Genomic DNA, 16107 nt, shown 5'->3' on the forward strand with positions numbered 1-16107 from the left:
ATGACCAGAATGAAGCCAGGGCATCACTTTCAACCCTTCCCTCCACCCTTCCCTCCACCCCAGCAGAGGCTGATGAGGAGCAAGCTGGGTCTTCCATCCTGGATGAACCGGATATGACCATCTGGAGTCAGGTAAATTATTTTAACAAATATTTACTGTACTAATATTAATGATGTTAACTGGATGTTATAATTGTCTAAAATAATTTTGCACTCTAAATTGTGTATACATATCAATTGACAGTAGTGGCTAAATATGTTTGGCACCTGCTTGAAATAATTAGGGTGTCTGATTAGACTCTTTTATTAAAGAGATGTATTCACATTGAATTTGCTATTCATGAGAAGCAAACTGTGTGTCATTGATGAACCCAAAAAAATATACTAAAACTATTGTCCTTTTTTTATACACAGGATGAGTCCATCCAGGAGGAATGTGGGGAAAGTGGCAGGCAGGAGGAGACCGGGCCCATGGACAGCCTGGAGGAGGCCGGATTCACCATCATCCTGGAGGAGGCTGGGCCCAGTGTCAGGCAGGAGGTGGCTGCTCCCAGTGAGGTGGCTGCTCCCAGTGAGGTGGCTGCTCCCAGTGAGGTGGCTGGGCCAAGTGAGGTGGCTGGGCCAAGTGAGGTGGCTGGGCCCAGTAGGAGCCTGACCGAATCCCAAGTGCCTCCCCTCCACCTTCCCAAAAAAAGGGCCAGGAAGGGGATGGTCACACAGGACGCATCCCTGCGCCTCATGCAAGAGGCCACCCGTTTTTTAAGGAGCCCCCCCCGAAGTGGAAGAATCCTATGGCTGCTACTTAGCCAGCAGGCTTCTTCAGATGGATTGGGAGCAGCGCCTCATTTGTGAGCGCCTATTTGGGGAAACAATCCATAAGGGGCTGCAGGGCACGCTAACACGAAACACCCAACTACATGAGGCAGCCCCCCCTCCTCCTCCTCCTCCTCCTGCCACAACTGAAACACCAGAGCCACAGCCTCAAAAGAAGGCTACAGGGAAGGCTGCAGGGCAGCGTGGAGGAAAGGCTGCAGGGAAGAGAAGAAAGTGATGACCTGGGTTCAGTCTGGTCTGACAGAAGACGCAGGCTGTTGTAGGACCACAGTCTGGGGACATCTAGATCATCTGCTGGTGCTGTTGATCTCTGGGATTCTTGGACCAGATTGTGCTCCCTCTTATATGGACTCCGCAAGATCCCAATTTTCTTGTACACCGACTTTTTCCAGCGTTGACTTCCTCTTTATTTTATTTTGACCATGAATAAATGGATCTTTTTTGAGTTTAGCAAAAGACTTTATGTGTTTTCTTTTAAATCATTGATTTTACACACAATGTTAAATTAACAAGGGACAACAATCTCATTGAGTTTGAAAAAAACACACCAAAAATACATTACTAATGTTAATAATGTTCAAGTGGTAAGTCTTGAAAATAAAAAAATCTACATAACCAAAAACGGTGCTTTGGGTTAACTTTATCTAAAAACTAAAAAATAATCACTAGAAAAAAAAAATAGAATAATGGGTTCTTTGTGGTAACTTTACAAACCTAAAAAAAAAAAAAAAAGGGAAAAAGTATTATTAGTATGGAAACATTGTTTTTAAAAAGCATACTATATCATTCATGAGATCAAAGAGAAAAAGAATCCAGAAATCAGTTTGGGAGAACTCTGATTATGAACAGCAAAACACCTTCGTTCTTTAGAGCATTCGTAAAGAAGAAATAAAATGCGCTGCATTCAACGATCACAGATTTTGCAGCGTGATGAATGTGCTACCTACAATACGAACACTAGTTTTACTAGACCGAGTGCTTCCGTTTAGTTTTTGCTTATGAGCATGCGTCGTTTTTTTGTCCGTAGGACTAGCATACAGACGAGCGGACTTCGGGGTCCGTCGTAGTTACGACGTAAAGATTTGAAGTATGTTTCAAATCTAAAGTACGTCGGATTTGAGTCTAAAAAAGTACGTTGAAAGTCCGGAGAAGCCCACACACGATCGGATTACCAGCCAGCTTTAGTCCGTCAGCGTCCGTTGGACTTTTGTAGCTGAAAAGTCCGACCGTGTGTACGCGGCATAAGGGTCCACCATTACCTGGACGACATCCTCCTCCTCTCAAGCAGCCAGGAATCACTCGTGCAGCATCGCGAGATCCTAGTTTCCACCCTAATGAGTCTGGGATGGATAATCAACTGGCAAAAGAGCAACATCCAACCTACCCAAAGGATGGTCTTCCTGGGGGCCGAACTAGACACTCGAGCAAACACAGTGGAACTGCCAGGGGAGAAGTTGTCCCTACTAGTTCAGAAGGTGAAGGATGCTATTCCGGCGCCATGCCTACCAGCCAGAGCATACCTCAGCCTCCGGGGTTCCCTATCAGCAACCATTCCAATGGTCAAATGGGCGCAATGAAATTCCAGACCCCGGCAAGCCTCCTTCTTGCACCAGTGGGACGGATGGTCCATGTCCCAATTGATTCGCATCTCAGAGGAAGCCAGACTATCTCTACGGTGGTGGACTCACCCCGACAACCTCAGCAGATGCAAGCAGATAGTCATCCTCCACCAGGAGGTGGTAACTTCGGACGCCAGTCTGGAGGGATGGGGGGCACATTACCTACATTATGCAGCTCAGGGCCGCTGGCACTTCAAAACCAAGGATGTATTATCAAACGTTCTAGAGATGAAGGCAGCCTTCCAAGCCCTCTTGGCATTCAGCTCACTTCTGAGAGGGAAACAGGTCCTCATTCAAATGGACAACCGAGTGGCTGTAGCCTACATCAACAGGCAGGGGGGTACCAGAAGCATCTCCATGATGCGGGAGGTTGGTCCGGTGATGCGATGGGCTCAACTGAACCTGCGGGATCTGAGGGCGGCTTATATTCCGGGTGTTCAGAACCTTCTGGCAGATTCTCTCAGCAGAACATTTGTTTCCAACAACGAGTGGTGTCTAAGCCCCCAAGCATTTGCCCTCATATGCCAGACATGAGGTCATCCAGACATAGACCTCGCAGCAACGCCAGAGAACAGGAAATATCAGAGGTTTCTGTCAAGGAACCTGTCAGGGATCTACCAGCACCAGTCCAGGGCACTTGTGTTCGCCTATGCGCCGGCGCGCTTCCATTCGGACACGGCATCAAACTGTTGTGCATCAGCGCGGCGCTCGGGCGCGCGCGGGTGCGCGCGCGGGTGCGCGCGCGCGTTCGCGTTAGCGCCGGTTTGGCGCCATTTTAGCACATAAAAGTTCCCCTGTTCCATGAGAGCATCGCTGCTTCGACTCAGCTCTGTGAATCTGTTGACCCGTATCCTGATTGTCTGCTACCTGATCTTGACCCGGCTTGTTTGACCATCCGACCTGCTCCAATCCCGATCCGGCTTGTCTGACTACTCTTCTGTCTGTATTTGCTACCGTTGCCGAACCCTGCCTGTTCACCGACTCTGCCTCGCCTGCCGTTATTACCTGTGCCAGCTACCTGCCGACCCGGACTGTCTGACTCTGCTTGTGCCTACTGTTCACTTGCTGTTGCACCTTCAGCTTCAGCTTCAGTGATCTCTCCCTCCAGCGTGTCAAGCCTGCTGCCGTTCCAGTCTGCTCTCACCTGCAACTCAGCCATCCAGTGTGTCAAGTTACTGCTGTTCCAGTCTCCTCTCACCTGCAACCCAGTGAGTCAAGTTACTGCTGTTCCAGTCTCCACTCACCTGCAGCTCTACCATCCCAGGAGGGATCTCTGCCTCCACATCAGAGACTATACAGGCACTCCTACCCCACTGCGCTCAGGAGACCACTGTCCCCACTCCAGTGGCTCCTGAACCAGCGTTGTATGAGAGGTCTTCTCCTACAGTCAGGCTCTCCTACCAGGTACCTTACAGTACGAAGCAGCCATGACTGAGCCTGCAGGAGATACCTCTCCTTTGAAAGAAATATGCACCCACCTTGCGGCCCTCACTCAAGCCGTACAATCCCTTCAGGATAACTACAACAGATTGGAGGGACAAGTCCAGAACCTAGCAGGGCCTAACCCCTTGGCCTCCTCTTCAGCCACAACCCCAGCACAGACGGCTCCTGGACCTTCTGTTGTAATGCTTCCACCTGAACCAAAGGTTCCCACTCCTGATAGATTCTCTGGAGACCGGTCCAAGTTCCGGGCCTTTCGCAACGCCTGCAAGCTCTTCTTTGCGTTACAGCCCCGAACTTTTTCACTGGAGGCCACCAAAGTGGGGTTTGTGATCTCCCTCCTACAAGGGGAACCTCAGATCTGGGCTCATCGGCTACTTGAGGGGGACTCAGTCCTAACCCAGTCTTTATCCTCTTTCTTTGAAGCCATGGCACAAATTTATGAGGACCCTCAACAGACTGCAACAGCTGAATCAGCACTGCTCACGCTCCAGCAAGGTCGCAGACCTGCGGAAGATTATGTCATGAACTTTAGACGTTGGAGTGCGGACACTCAGTGGAATGACGCGGCTCTGCGTCATCAGTTCCGCTTAGGTCTGTCTGAAGGTTTAAAGGACGAACTTGCCCGAGTGGGTGTACCAGACACACTTGAAGCATTAATTAATCTGACTATCCAAATTGACCGGCGAATCCGGGAACGTCGTTCTGAACGATCCACTTTACAATCCCGCCCGATGTGGATGACAGCCAGAGCACCACTCCCGGCAGCACGCTACTTACCCCTATCCAGTTCAAATCCAGCTACTGCTATGCCTGACCCTGTGGAGCCTATGCAATTGGGACTGATGCGACCTGCCTTATCGCCTTAAGAACGGGCCCGGCGCCGGCAACTCAATCTGTGCCTCTACTGCGGTGGGACTGGGCACTATGTCCTGAACTGTCCAGTCAAATTAAGTAAGTGCCCATTCTCTGTGTATACCAGTCTTTCTGCTCTGTCTGCGAACTCTACCCACATTGCCATTCCTCTGTCTTTACAGCTGCACGAAGGGACAATAACGATCAACGCCATCATTGATTCCGGAGCATGCAGCTGCTTTATTGACTCAAACTTTGCCAGCCAGCATAACATTCCATTACAAACCAAGACCCATGGACTCGCTGTGTTTCTAGCTGATGGTTCCCGCATCAGATCAGGACAAGTAACCCAAGAAACCCTGCCTCTGCCTGCTTCTACTTCCTCCCAACACAAGGAACTGCTGGTTCTTGATGTCATCTCCTCTCCTATGTTTCCCATCATCCTGGGCATTCCTTGGCTGCAGGCCCACAACCCTTACATTCATTGGACATCTGGAGAAGTGAAATTCTCATCTTCTTACTGTCTTGAACACTGTTTAAAGGAAGATTCGGATTCTTCATCTACTCTACTTTGTCTAGACACCGACCAGAAACTCTGCCAGGTCATACCTAAACAATATCATGAATTCATCGATGTTTTTAGTAAAAAGGGGGCAGACTCTCTTCCACCTCATCGGCCCTACGATTGCCCCATTGATTTGCTGCCTGGATCCGAGATACCATTCGGACGCATTTTTCCTTTATCCGAGAAGGAACAGGAAGTACTAAAAACATATATAGATGAGAATCTGGCCAAAGGTTTTATACGTCACTCTACCTCTCCAGCTGGTGCCGGAATATTTTTTGTGACCAAAAAGGACAAGTCGCTCCGGCCGTGTATCGATTATCGTGAGCTAAACAAGATCACGGTCAAAAATCGGTATCCCCTACCCTTGATACCTGAACTTTTTCAAAAATTAAGGACTGCTGTCATCTTCACCAAGCTTGACCTAAGAGGGGCATATAATCTAGTCCGCATCCGGGCTGGACATGAGTGGAAGACAGCATTCCGAACCCGATTCGGACATTATGAATACCTGGTCATGCCCTTTGGACTCTGCAACGCCCCTGCAACTTTTCAACACCTGATTAACGACGTCCTCAGGGACTTTCTAGATGTGTTTGTAATTGCATACCTGGATGATATCTTGATTTTTTCTGAATCCCGTGAATTGCATCAGGAACATGTCCGCAGGGTGTTGGGTCGTCTTCGCTTACACAGTCTGTACGCAAAAGCGGAGAAATGTGAGTTTGAACAACAGAGCATCCAATTCTTGGGGTTAATCATCTCCGCAACAGGCATCAAGATGGACCCACAAAAAGTGTCCGCTGTGCTGGACTGGCCGGTACCCTTGGACAAGAAAGGAGTTCAACGGTTTGTGGGGTTTGCAAACTTCTACAGGAAATTCATCAGGGGGTTCTCAGCCATAATTGCACCCATCACGCAGTTAACCAAACAAAATATCCGTTTCTCCTGGAACCAACTTGCCCAAGATGCCTTCGAAAATCTCAAGAAACTGTTTACTTCAGCACCTATCCTCAGTCACCCTGAACCATCCCTACCGTTTATTTTAGAGGTTGATGCCTCCGAGATTGCGGTAGGTGCGATTCTTTCACAGCGCAAAGGTAGCAAAGAGATAATGCATCCTGTAGGGTTCTTCTCCCGTAAACTCTCCCCTGCGGAGAAGAATTATGACGTTGGTGACCGTGAACTTCTCGCTATTAAAGCAGCTCTAGAAGAATGGAGGTACCTGTTGGAGGGGGCTATGCATCCAGTACTAATTTATACTGACCATAAAAACCTAGAGTACTTACGATCTGCCAAACGTCTGAAGCCTCGACAAGCCCGCTGGGCTCTGTTTTTCTCACGTTTCTCCTTCCACATCACGTACCGTCCAGGCTCTAAAAATATCAAACCAGACGCATTATCACGTATGCATGACAATCCTAAGGACTTATCCACTCCGGACACCATCTTACTCTCAAACAGTTTTTTACTGCTGCAAAAAGATTTACTTTCCCTGATTAAGGAAGCATCCTCTGAATCAGCCAGGCCTACTGGAATTTCTTTAGTAAGTAGAGATGGTCTGTTCTGGAAAGGAAGCCAAATTTTTGTTCCTGAAGACATTCGGGTCAAGGTTTTAACACTTCTCCACGACCACCCATTGGCAGGCCACTTTGGGGTCCGCAAGACCCTGGAACTAGTGCAGCGTACTTTCTGGTGGCCCAATCTGAAAGACTTTTGTGAAAAGTATGTTAGTTCCTGTCCCATCTGTATCCAGAATAAGTCGTCCAGGAATCGAGCTTGGGGCCTATTAAAACCATTGCCCGTACCCGACAGACCGTGGAAAATGATTTCTATGGACTTTATTGTGGAACTTCCATGTTCCGAAGGATGTTCAGCTATCTTTGTAGTTGTGGACCGTCTAACCAAAATGGCTCATTTTCTACCTTTAAGGGGAACCCCGTCTGCCTCCGAACCTGCTCGCATATTTATCAAGGAGATCATCAGACTTCATGGAGTACCGGCAAACATAGTTTCTGATAGAGGGGTTCAATTCACTTCACGTTTCTGGAGATCCCTGTGTGAAACCTTAAAGATTGAATTGGCCTTGTCCTCGGCATACCATCCTCAGACAAACGGTCAGACAGAAAGGACTAATCAGACCCTGGAACAATACATCAGATGCTTCACATCATTCACACAAGATGATTGGGTATCTCTATTACCCTTAGCAGAATTTGCCTATAACAATGCCAAACATTCTGCCACCGGTCAATCCCCCTTTTTCGCCAATTATGGCTTTCACCTAACCTTTCTACCTGATTTCCTTTCAGAATCTTCGGTTCCAGCAGTACAAAGTACGGTGGAGTTCCTCAGTCACAACAGCCGGTTGCTACAGGAAACGATATCCAAGGCTCAGGCTGATGGTAAGAGAATCTTCGACCGGAAAAGAAGGGGGGAGCTGAACTTGCAAATTGGCGACCAGGTATGGCTTTCTACTGTTAATATCAAATTAGCATGTCCTTCCAAGAAGTTGGCACCTAGATTCATGGGACCTTTTCCAGTCAGAAGGAAAATCAATGAAGTATCTTATGAGTTGACGTTACCTGATTCATTTAAAATTCATCCAGTATTCCATGTATCTCTGCTTAAACCTGCTGTACCTGATCCCTTTCCTGCTAGGGGCACAAGACCCCCTGAACCTGTTGTAGTTAATGGCAGTGAGGAATTTGAGGTCGAGGCTATCCTTGATTGTAGAAGAAGGCAAGGGCAAAACCAATTCTTAATCAAGTGGAAAGGCTACGGCCCAGAAAGTAACTCATGGGAACCGGACAGTAATGTGCATGCCAGGTGTCTAGTGCGCGCTTATTTTTCTACTCATCCTGAGAAGAAGAGGTTGTTGGGCATCCGGAGGCTGCCCCTTGGGGGGGGCAATGTCAGGGATCTACCAGCACCAGTCCAGGGCACTTGCGTTCGCCTATGCGCCGGCGCGCTTCCATTCGGACACGGCATCAAACTGTTGTGCATCAGCGCGGCGCTCGGGCGCGCGCGGGTGCGCGGCGCGGGTGCGCGCGTGCACGCGCACGGGCGCGCGCGCGTTCGCGTTAGCGCCGGTTTGGCGCCATTTTAGCACATAAAAGTTCCCCTGTTCCATGAGAGCATCGCTGCTTCGACTCAGCTCTGTGAATCTGTTGACCCGTATCCTGATTGTCTGCTACCTGATCTTGACCCGGCTTGTTTGACCATCCGACCTGCTCCAATCCCGATCCGGCTTGTCTGACTACTCTTCTGTCTGTATTTGCTACCGTTGCCGAACCCTGCCTGTTCACCGACTCTGCCTCGCCTGCCGTTATTACCTGTGCCAGCTACCTGCCGACCCGGACTGTCTGACTCTGCTTGTGCCTACTGTTCACTTGCTGTTGCACCTTCAGCTTCAGCTTCAGTGATCTCTCCCTCCAGCGTGTCAAGCCTGCTGCTGTTCCAGTCTGCTCTCACCTGCAACTCAGCCATCCAGTGTGTCAAGTTACTGCTGTTCCAGTCTCCTCTCACCTGCAACCCAGTGAGTCAAGTTACTGCTGTTCCAGTCTCCACTCACCTGCAGCTCTACCATCCCAGGAGGGATCTCTGCCTCCACATCAGAGACTATACAGGCACTCCTACCCCACTGCGCTCAGGAGACCACTGTCCCCACTCCAGTGGCTCCTGAACCAGCGTTGTATGAGAGGTCTTCTCCTACAGTCAGGCTCTCCTACCAGGTACCTTACAGAACCCCTTCCCCTCAGCGGAGGGAACGGATTGTCTCCAGCACTCCTGGAACTGTCGCCTAGGCTACATTTTCCCACCAACTCCGCTGATAGCCAAGTTCCTTCTGAGGCTCAAACATTCAATGGCTCTAGTACTGGCGGTGATTCCCTTCTGGCCACGGAGGCCTTGGTTCACCACCCTCCTGCAGCTGAGCACAGCGGATCCACTTCCACTCCCGGTGACAACGGATCTACTAACCCAGGGCCAGCTACTCCATCCGAATCCGGAGAAATTACACCTAACGGCCTGGAGACTGAAAGGTCTAGGTTCCTAGACCAAGGCTGCTCTCAAAAGGTAGTCGATACCCTGCTCCAGGCTAGAAAACTCTCCACAAATAACACCTACGGGAGAATCTGGGGAAAGTTCTCTTCCTTTGCCCAAGGTCCAAGTTTCTGCCATCTCCGCTTTGACAGGGGTTAAATGGGCACTTAACCCTCTGGTGGTTCAATTTCAAAGAGCCTGTCTGAAGCTAAGGCCTCCTAGAAAGCCTTCATTCCCGACATGGGATCTATCAACCGTCCTAGAGGCCTTATCCGGAGAGCCATTCTTCCCACTTGAAGACATCTCCCTCTGGGATCTGACTCTAAAAGTATCATTCCTAATTGCCATCACATCAGTGAAGAGGGTCTCAGAAATGCAAGCTTTGCTGATCAAGGAACCGTATCTGATGATTTACCCAGACAGACTAACCCTGAAGCCTTCAGACAGATTTATCCCAAAAGTCTCCTCTTCATTCCACTTTAACCAGGAGATTGACCTCCCGGCTTTAGTCACGGATCAGGGCGTTCCCCATCCTCTGGATGTCAAGGGCAACATCCTGCAATACCTCTCTATAACCAAGCCATTCAGGAAATGCGAGAACCTTCTAGTCATCCCACATGGATTCAGGAAGGGCCAGGCAGCTTCTGCCCGTACCATCGCCTCATGGCTCGTGAAAGCTATCAAGAAGGCCTACTCCTTAAGCACCTTGCAGATTCCAGAAGGCTTAAGAGCACATTCCACCAGGGCAATGGCTACTTCATGGGCAGCTTACTGTAAAGTCTCAGTGGAAACCATTTGTAGAGCGGCCACTTGGTCTTCTAGAAACACCTTCGTATCCCATTATAAAATAGACGCTGCACGCTTAGCAGCAGTAGAATTTGGGAGGGCCGTTATACAGGCCAATTCTTCTGTTTCTTGTCAATAAATTGATTTTGCATTCCCACCCAGTTTGGCGAGTTACTCCCCAACGTGTATGCTGCCATGATGCGACAGGAAAACGGAAAATTGTATACTCATGTTTCTGTAATTTTCCTTTCCTGTCGCATCTTCATGGCAGCATACAATCACCCACCCTTCTAAGGTGACATGTGTATATATATATACAGAGAATACTGGGACGGGTGTCTACTCACTAATTTATAGCTATGTGGTCCTATCAGGTTGTGGGGGCGGAGTCACAACCCAACGTGTATGCTGCCATGAAGATGCGACAGGAAAACAGAAAATTGTTTCATACTTACCGTCATTTTCTTTTCCTGGTGCCTATCCATGGCAGCATACAATCTCACCCTCGGTATTAGGGATGAGCCGAACACCCCCCGGTTCGGTTCGCAGCAGAACATTTGAACAGGCAAAAAAATTGTTCGAACACGCGAACACCGTTAAAGTCTGCAAAAATGCAAAAAAAGTTTTAAAAACCGCCGTTTTTTCGAGAGCAGTGATTTTAATAATGCTTAAAGTGAAACGATGAAAGTGAAATATTCCTTTAAATTTAGTACCTGGGGTGTCTATAGTATGCCTGTAAAATCGCGCATTTTTCCCGTGTTTAGAACAGTCCCTCCACAAAATGACTTTTCTAAAGGAAAAAAAAGTCATTTAAAACTACTCGAGGCTATAATGAATTGTTGGGTCTCGGCAATACAGATAAAAGTAATTGAAAAAAATGGCATGGGGGTCCCCCCAAAAATCCATACCAGGCCCTTTGGGTCTGGTATGAATATTAGGAGAACCCCGAACCAAAATTAAAAAAAAAAAATTGTGTGGGGTCCCCCCAAATTCCATACCAGACCCTTCAGGTCTGATATGGAAATTAAGGGGAACCCTGCGCCAATTTAAAAAAAAAATGGCGTAGGGGTCCCCCTCAAAATCTATACCAGACCCTTCAGGTCTGGTATGAATTTTAAGGGGAACCCCGCGCCAAATTTAAAAAAAAATGGCGTGGTTTCCCCCCAAAAAACCAGACCCTTATCTGAGCACGCAACCTGGCAGGCTGTAGGAAAAGAGGGGGGACGAGAGAGCGCCCCCCCTCCTGAACTGTACCAGGCCATATGCCCTCAACATGGGGAGGGTGCTTTGGGGTATCCCCCCAAACCACCTTTTCCCATGTCGATGGGGACAAGAGCCTCATCCCCACAACCCATGCCCGGTGGTTGTGGGGGTCTGCGGGCGGGGGGCTTATCGGAATCTGGATGCCCCCTTTAACAAGGGGACCCCCAGATCCTGGCCCCCCCGGTTTGAAATGGTAACGGGTACATTGTACCCCTACCATTTCACAAAAAAGTGTCAAAATGTTAAAAAACCACAATACACATCTTGGGACAAGTCCTTTATTAAAAAATAAAAAAATTAAAAAGGTCCACGAAGTCCATTCATCTTCTTCTCTCGCTCCGCCAGACTGAAAAAAAAAACCTGCACACCACCACCGATCCGCCTCCATGGGAGGCACCCACCGTAATGACCGTCCTCTCAGGTGACAGTTCTTTTATAACTGAGGGTGGGGCCACACGGTGATGTACCCGGGTGACCCCGCCCCCTCTGATGCACGGGGACTTCCCATTGGCTTCCCTGTGGTGTCAGAGGGGGATGGGGCCACCTGTTTACATCACCGTGTGGCCCAACCCTCAGTTATAAAAGAACTGTCACCTGAGAGGGCGGTCATTACGGCGGGTGCCTCCCATTGCGGTGGCAGCGTGCAGGTTTTTTTTTTCAGTCCGGCGGAGCGAGAGAAGAAGATGAATGGACTTCGTGGGACATTTTAATTTTTTAATAAAGGACTTGCTCCAAGATGTGTCTTGTGTTTTTTTTAACATTTTGACACTTTTTTTGTGAAATGGCAGGGCTACAATGTACCCGTTACCATTTCAAACAGGGGGGCCGGGATCTGGGGGTCCCCTTGTTAAAGGGGTCTTCCAGATTCCAATAAGCCCCCCGCCCGCAGACCCCCACAACCACCAGGCAAGGGTTGTGGGGATGAGGCCCTTGTCCCCATCAACATGGGACAAGGTGCTTTGGGGGGGCTACCCCAAAGCACCATCCCCATGTTGAGGGCATGTGGCCTGGTACGGTTCAGGAGGGGGGGGCACTTTTTTTGTCCCCCCTCTTTTCCTGCAGCCTGCCAGGTTGCGTGCTTGGATAAGGGTCTGGTATGGATTTTTGGGGGACCCCCACACCATTTTTTTTAAATTCTGGCATGGGGTTCCCCTTAAAATCCATACCAGACCCTTCAGGTCTGGTATGGATTTTGAGGGGGACCCCTACGCTATTTTTAAAAAAACTTTGGCGTAGGGTTCCCCTTAATATCCATACCAGACCTGAAGGGCCTGGTATGGATTTTTGGGGGGACCCCATGCCGTTTTTTTCAATGACTTTTATCTGTATTGCCGAGACCCAACAAGTCATTATAGCCGCGAGTAGCTTTAAATGTCTTTTTTCCCTTTAGAAATGTCATTTTGTGCAGGGACTTTTCTAAACATGGGAAAAAATGCGCGACTTTACAAGCATACTATAGACACCCCCAGGTATGAAATTTAAAGGAATATTTCACTTTTATTGTTTCACTTCAAGCATTATTAAAATCACTGCTCCCGAAAAAACATCCGTTTTTAAAACTTTTTTTTGCATTGATACATGTCCTCTGGGGCAGGACCCAGGTCCCCAAACACTTTTTATGACAATACCATGCATATAAGCCTTTAAAATGAGCACTTTTGATTTCTAGACTTTTAAAGGGTGTTCCACGGCTTTCTAATTTGCCGCAAACACCCCAAATTGTTCGTTATTCGGCGAACAGGCAAACACCTGATGTTCGAGTCGAACTTACGTTCGACTCGAACATCGGGCTCATTCCTACTCGGTATGCTATATTACATAGAATGCTGGGACACTGATTACAGTTGCCACCTCATCCCTTTAAACCCGAACACATATGAATTACACAGGTTCTGAGTCTAATTAAGGTGGTAATTAAACTCACATGGTGTCTTATCTGCATTAAATCAGCCTCAGAACCTGTGTAATTCATATGTGTTCAGGTTTAAAGGGATGACGTGGCAACCCTAGCACTGATCCTTTTCTTTTATAATATTCACTGGTCCTGAGGGAGGAGGCAAGGCGAGGCTTGTCACAGGTATGCTGCCATGGATAGGCACCAGGAAAAGAAAATTACAGTAAGTATGAAACCATTTTCTGTTTTTTTTTTTTTTATTTTGGATAGAGCAAGGAAAAGTTATAACCCCTGTCAGATTTTTTTTCGCCATCTCTGTCCCATTATGTAAATTTCCCTTCACTTCCTGTCCCATAGCCAAACAGGAAGTGAGTGAGAATCCCTGCAAATTAGAGGAATTCTTGGGGATAACTGGGTTTGCAAAGTTATCTTACAAAGCTGATTTATATCCTTGGTGGCACTTGAGGAACATATTTAAATTAAAAATAATTGCAGGCTTTCTATTCTTTGCATACCTTACTTTTCTTTTCCTCCCCATTCTTCCTCTGCAATTTTCACTAAGGTCAGGTGAATTGATTACACTTTACTTCCAGGTCACCAGAACTAGTGTCCCCATTGGAAGATTTCCCCTCATTTACTTTTCTCGGGACAACCCAAAATTTAGGAATTTCACTTTCAATGATAATGGTAAATGGGACAAACAGAGAGTGTGAATCTCCCTAACGGTGGGAACAGACAGCAAAAAAAACTGACAATCGCTCTAATCCTTCTACAATCTATCCAAAACTAAAAAAAAAAAGTTTTGCCTTTAGTTATACTTTAAGGAACTTGCATTGGTTGGCTAAATTCAGGTTTATAAAACATAACAAAATAAGATAAAGGCTGTCAAAGATGATCAAGGTAGTCAAAATAGGTAAACCATGAATGAATGACACATTTTTCTGAAATGATCCATCAAAATTGTACACAAACTTTTTATGACATTTTAATAGAGCTGCTCCCTCCCGTTTCCTTATCCACAAAAAAGGATGTGTGTATTTTGAATAATGACTACATTAATTTTGTAGACCATGGAAAATAATCAGTCTACATCAAGTATTTTTAGTATTGATACATTTATCCTAAAGAAGACACTCATATGCCAACTTGTGAACATTTTGGAAAATATAGGAAATGATAGCACTTTGGGACCATAATCAGGAGACCATTGCACGTTACCACCAGATATGGCTTAGAAAACTAAAAACACATCAAGAAGAAATAGTCTATATTGCTCAATCACTGTGTTGAGAGTGCACATTGAGTGTACTCTTAGTAAAGAAACCTTGGCTTTCCATGGACGCACATGTGCGGTGTATGGATGTTAAAGCCCACTATCTTTGCGGCAGCACATATGTGTTACATGGGCAGGAAGAGGTAAACCACTTTAGCTCTGGAAGGTTTACCCCCCCTTCATGACCGGGCCATTTTTTGTGATACGGCACTGCATTACTTTAACTGATGATTGCGTGGTCGTGTGACACCGTACACAAATAAAATGTATGCACTTTTTTCCCACAAATAGAGCTTTTTTTTATGTTTTGCGCTATAAACGAAAAAGGACAATATTTTTTACTTTCTGTTATAAAATATCCAATATAAAAATGTAAAAAATCAAATTTCTTCATTAATTTAGGCCAATATGTATTCTGATACATATATTTGGTAAAAGAAAATCCCAGAAAGTGTATATTGATTGGTTTGCGCGAAAGTTATAGTGTCTACAAACTATGGGATATTTTTATGGAATTTTTATTTATTTATTAGTAATGGCGGCGATCAGCAACTTATAGCGGGATTATTGCGGTGGACAAATCAGATAAATATTGCGGTGGACAAATCAGACACTAAGTGACAATTTTTGACACTTTTTTGGGGACCAGTGACACTAATACAGTGATCAGTGCTAAAAAAATATGCACTGCCACTGTACTAAATGACACTGACAGGGAAGGGGTTAACATCAGAGGCGATTATAGGGTTAAATGTGCTCCTAGGGAGTGCTTGCTAACTGTGGGGGATGTGCTTCTACTGTGGGAGGGCAGAGATCTATGTGCCTGCTTAGCAGAAACACATGATCACTACCTTCCCTTCTCACAGAATGGCGATCTGCATTGTTTACATCTGCAGACCGCCGTTCTGCTTCTCTTGGGAATGATCAGGGGGTCACGGCAGACATGGAGTCTGCTGGACCCGCTGATTGGCTCCAGCTGTGTCTAATCACAACCAGAGTGGGTCACCGGCAGCGCGTGCATGCGCCCCAGACCACGGGAAGTGCAGAATCGCGTACAGGTACCTGATTTTGCACAGGAGAGCTGCCTTGCCACCGTATATATGCACAGTATATGGCCAGCAAGCGGTTAAACATGCTGCAAATACAGGTAAATAACTTTTTGTGTCAGAAATATTGTATGCTCCTACATTCCTCTTTGACATGACAATACAGCTCCGAATTCCTATGCGCATAGGGTCAGCAATGCCGACTTTATTTCTAATGGATTTCAAAAACACAGACCTCTCCTCATCCCCCCCCCTCCTGTCTTCCATCTAATAATCCCTTCTGGTGCACAGATAGTTATCAGCCAGATTCCTGGCAAATTCAACAGGTATTTTTTGCACTTATCAAGTAGATATAACAGAGCGCTTTTAATTCTACTTTGCATGCGGAGCAAAAGGGAGAAAAGAAGAGAACTTCATTGTTATGGGGCGTAAACACGGTCGGACTTTTTGGCTACAAAAGTCCGACAGCCTGTCCGACAGACTTTCGAC

Source organism: Aquarana catesbeiana, linkage group LG10 (genome assembly GCF_042186555.1).
Source record: "Aquarana catesbeiana isolate 2022-GZ linkage group LG10, ASM4218655v1, whole genome shotgun sequence".
NCBI classification, from domain to species: domain Eukaryota; kingdom Metazoa; phylum Chordata; class Amphibia; order Anura; family Ranidae; genus Aquarana; species Aquarana catesbeiana.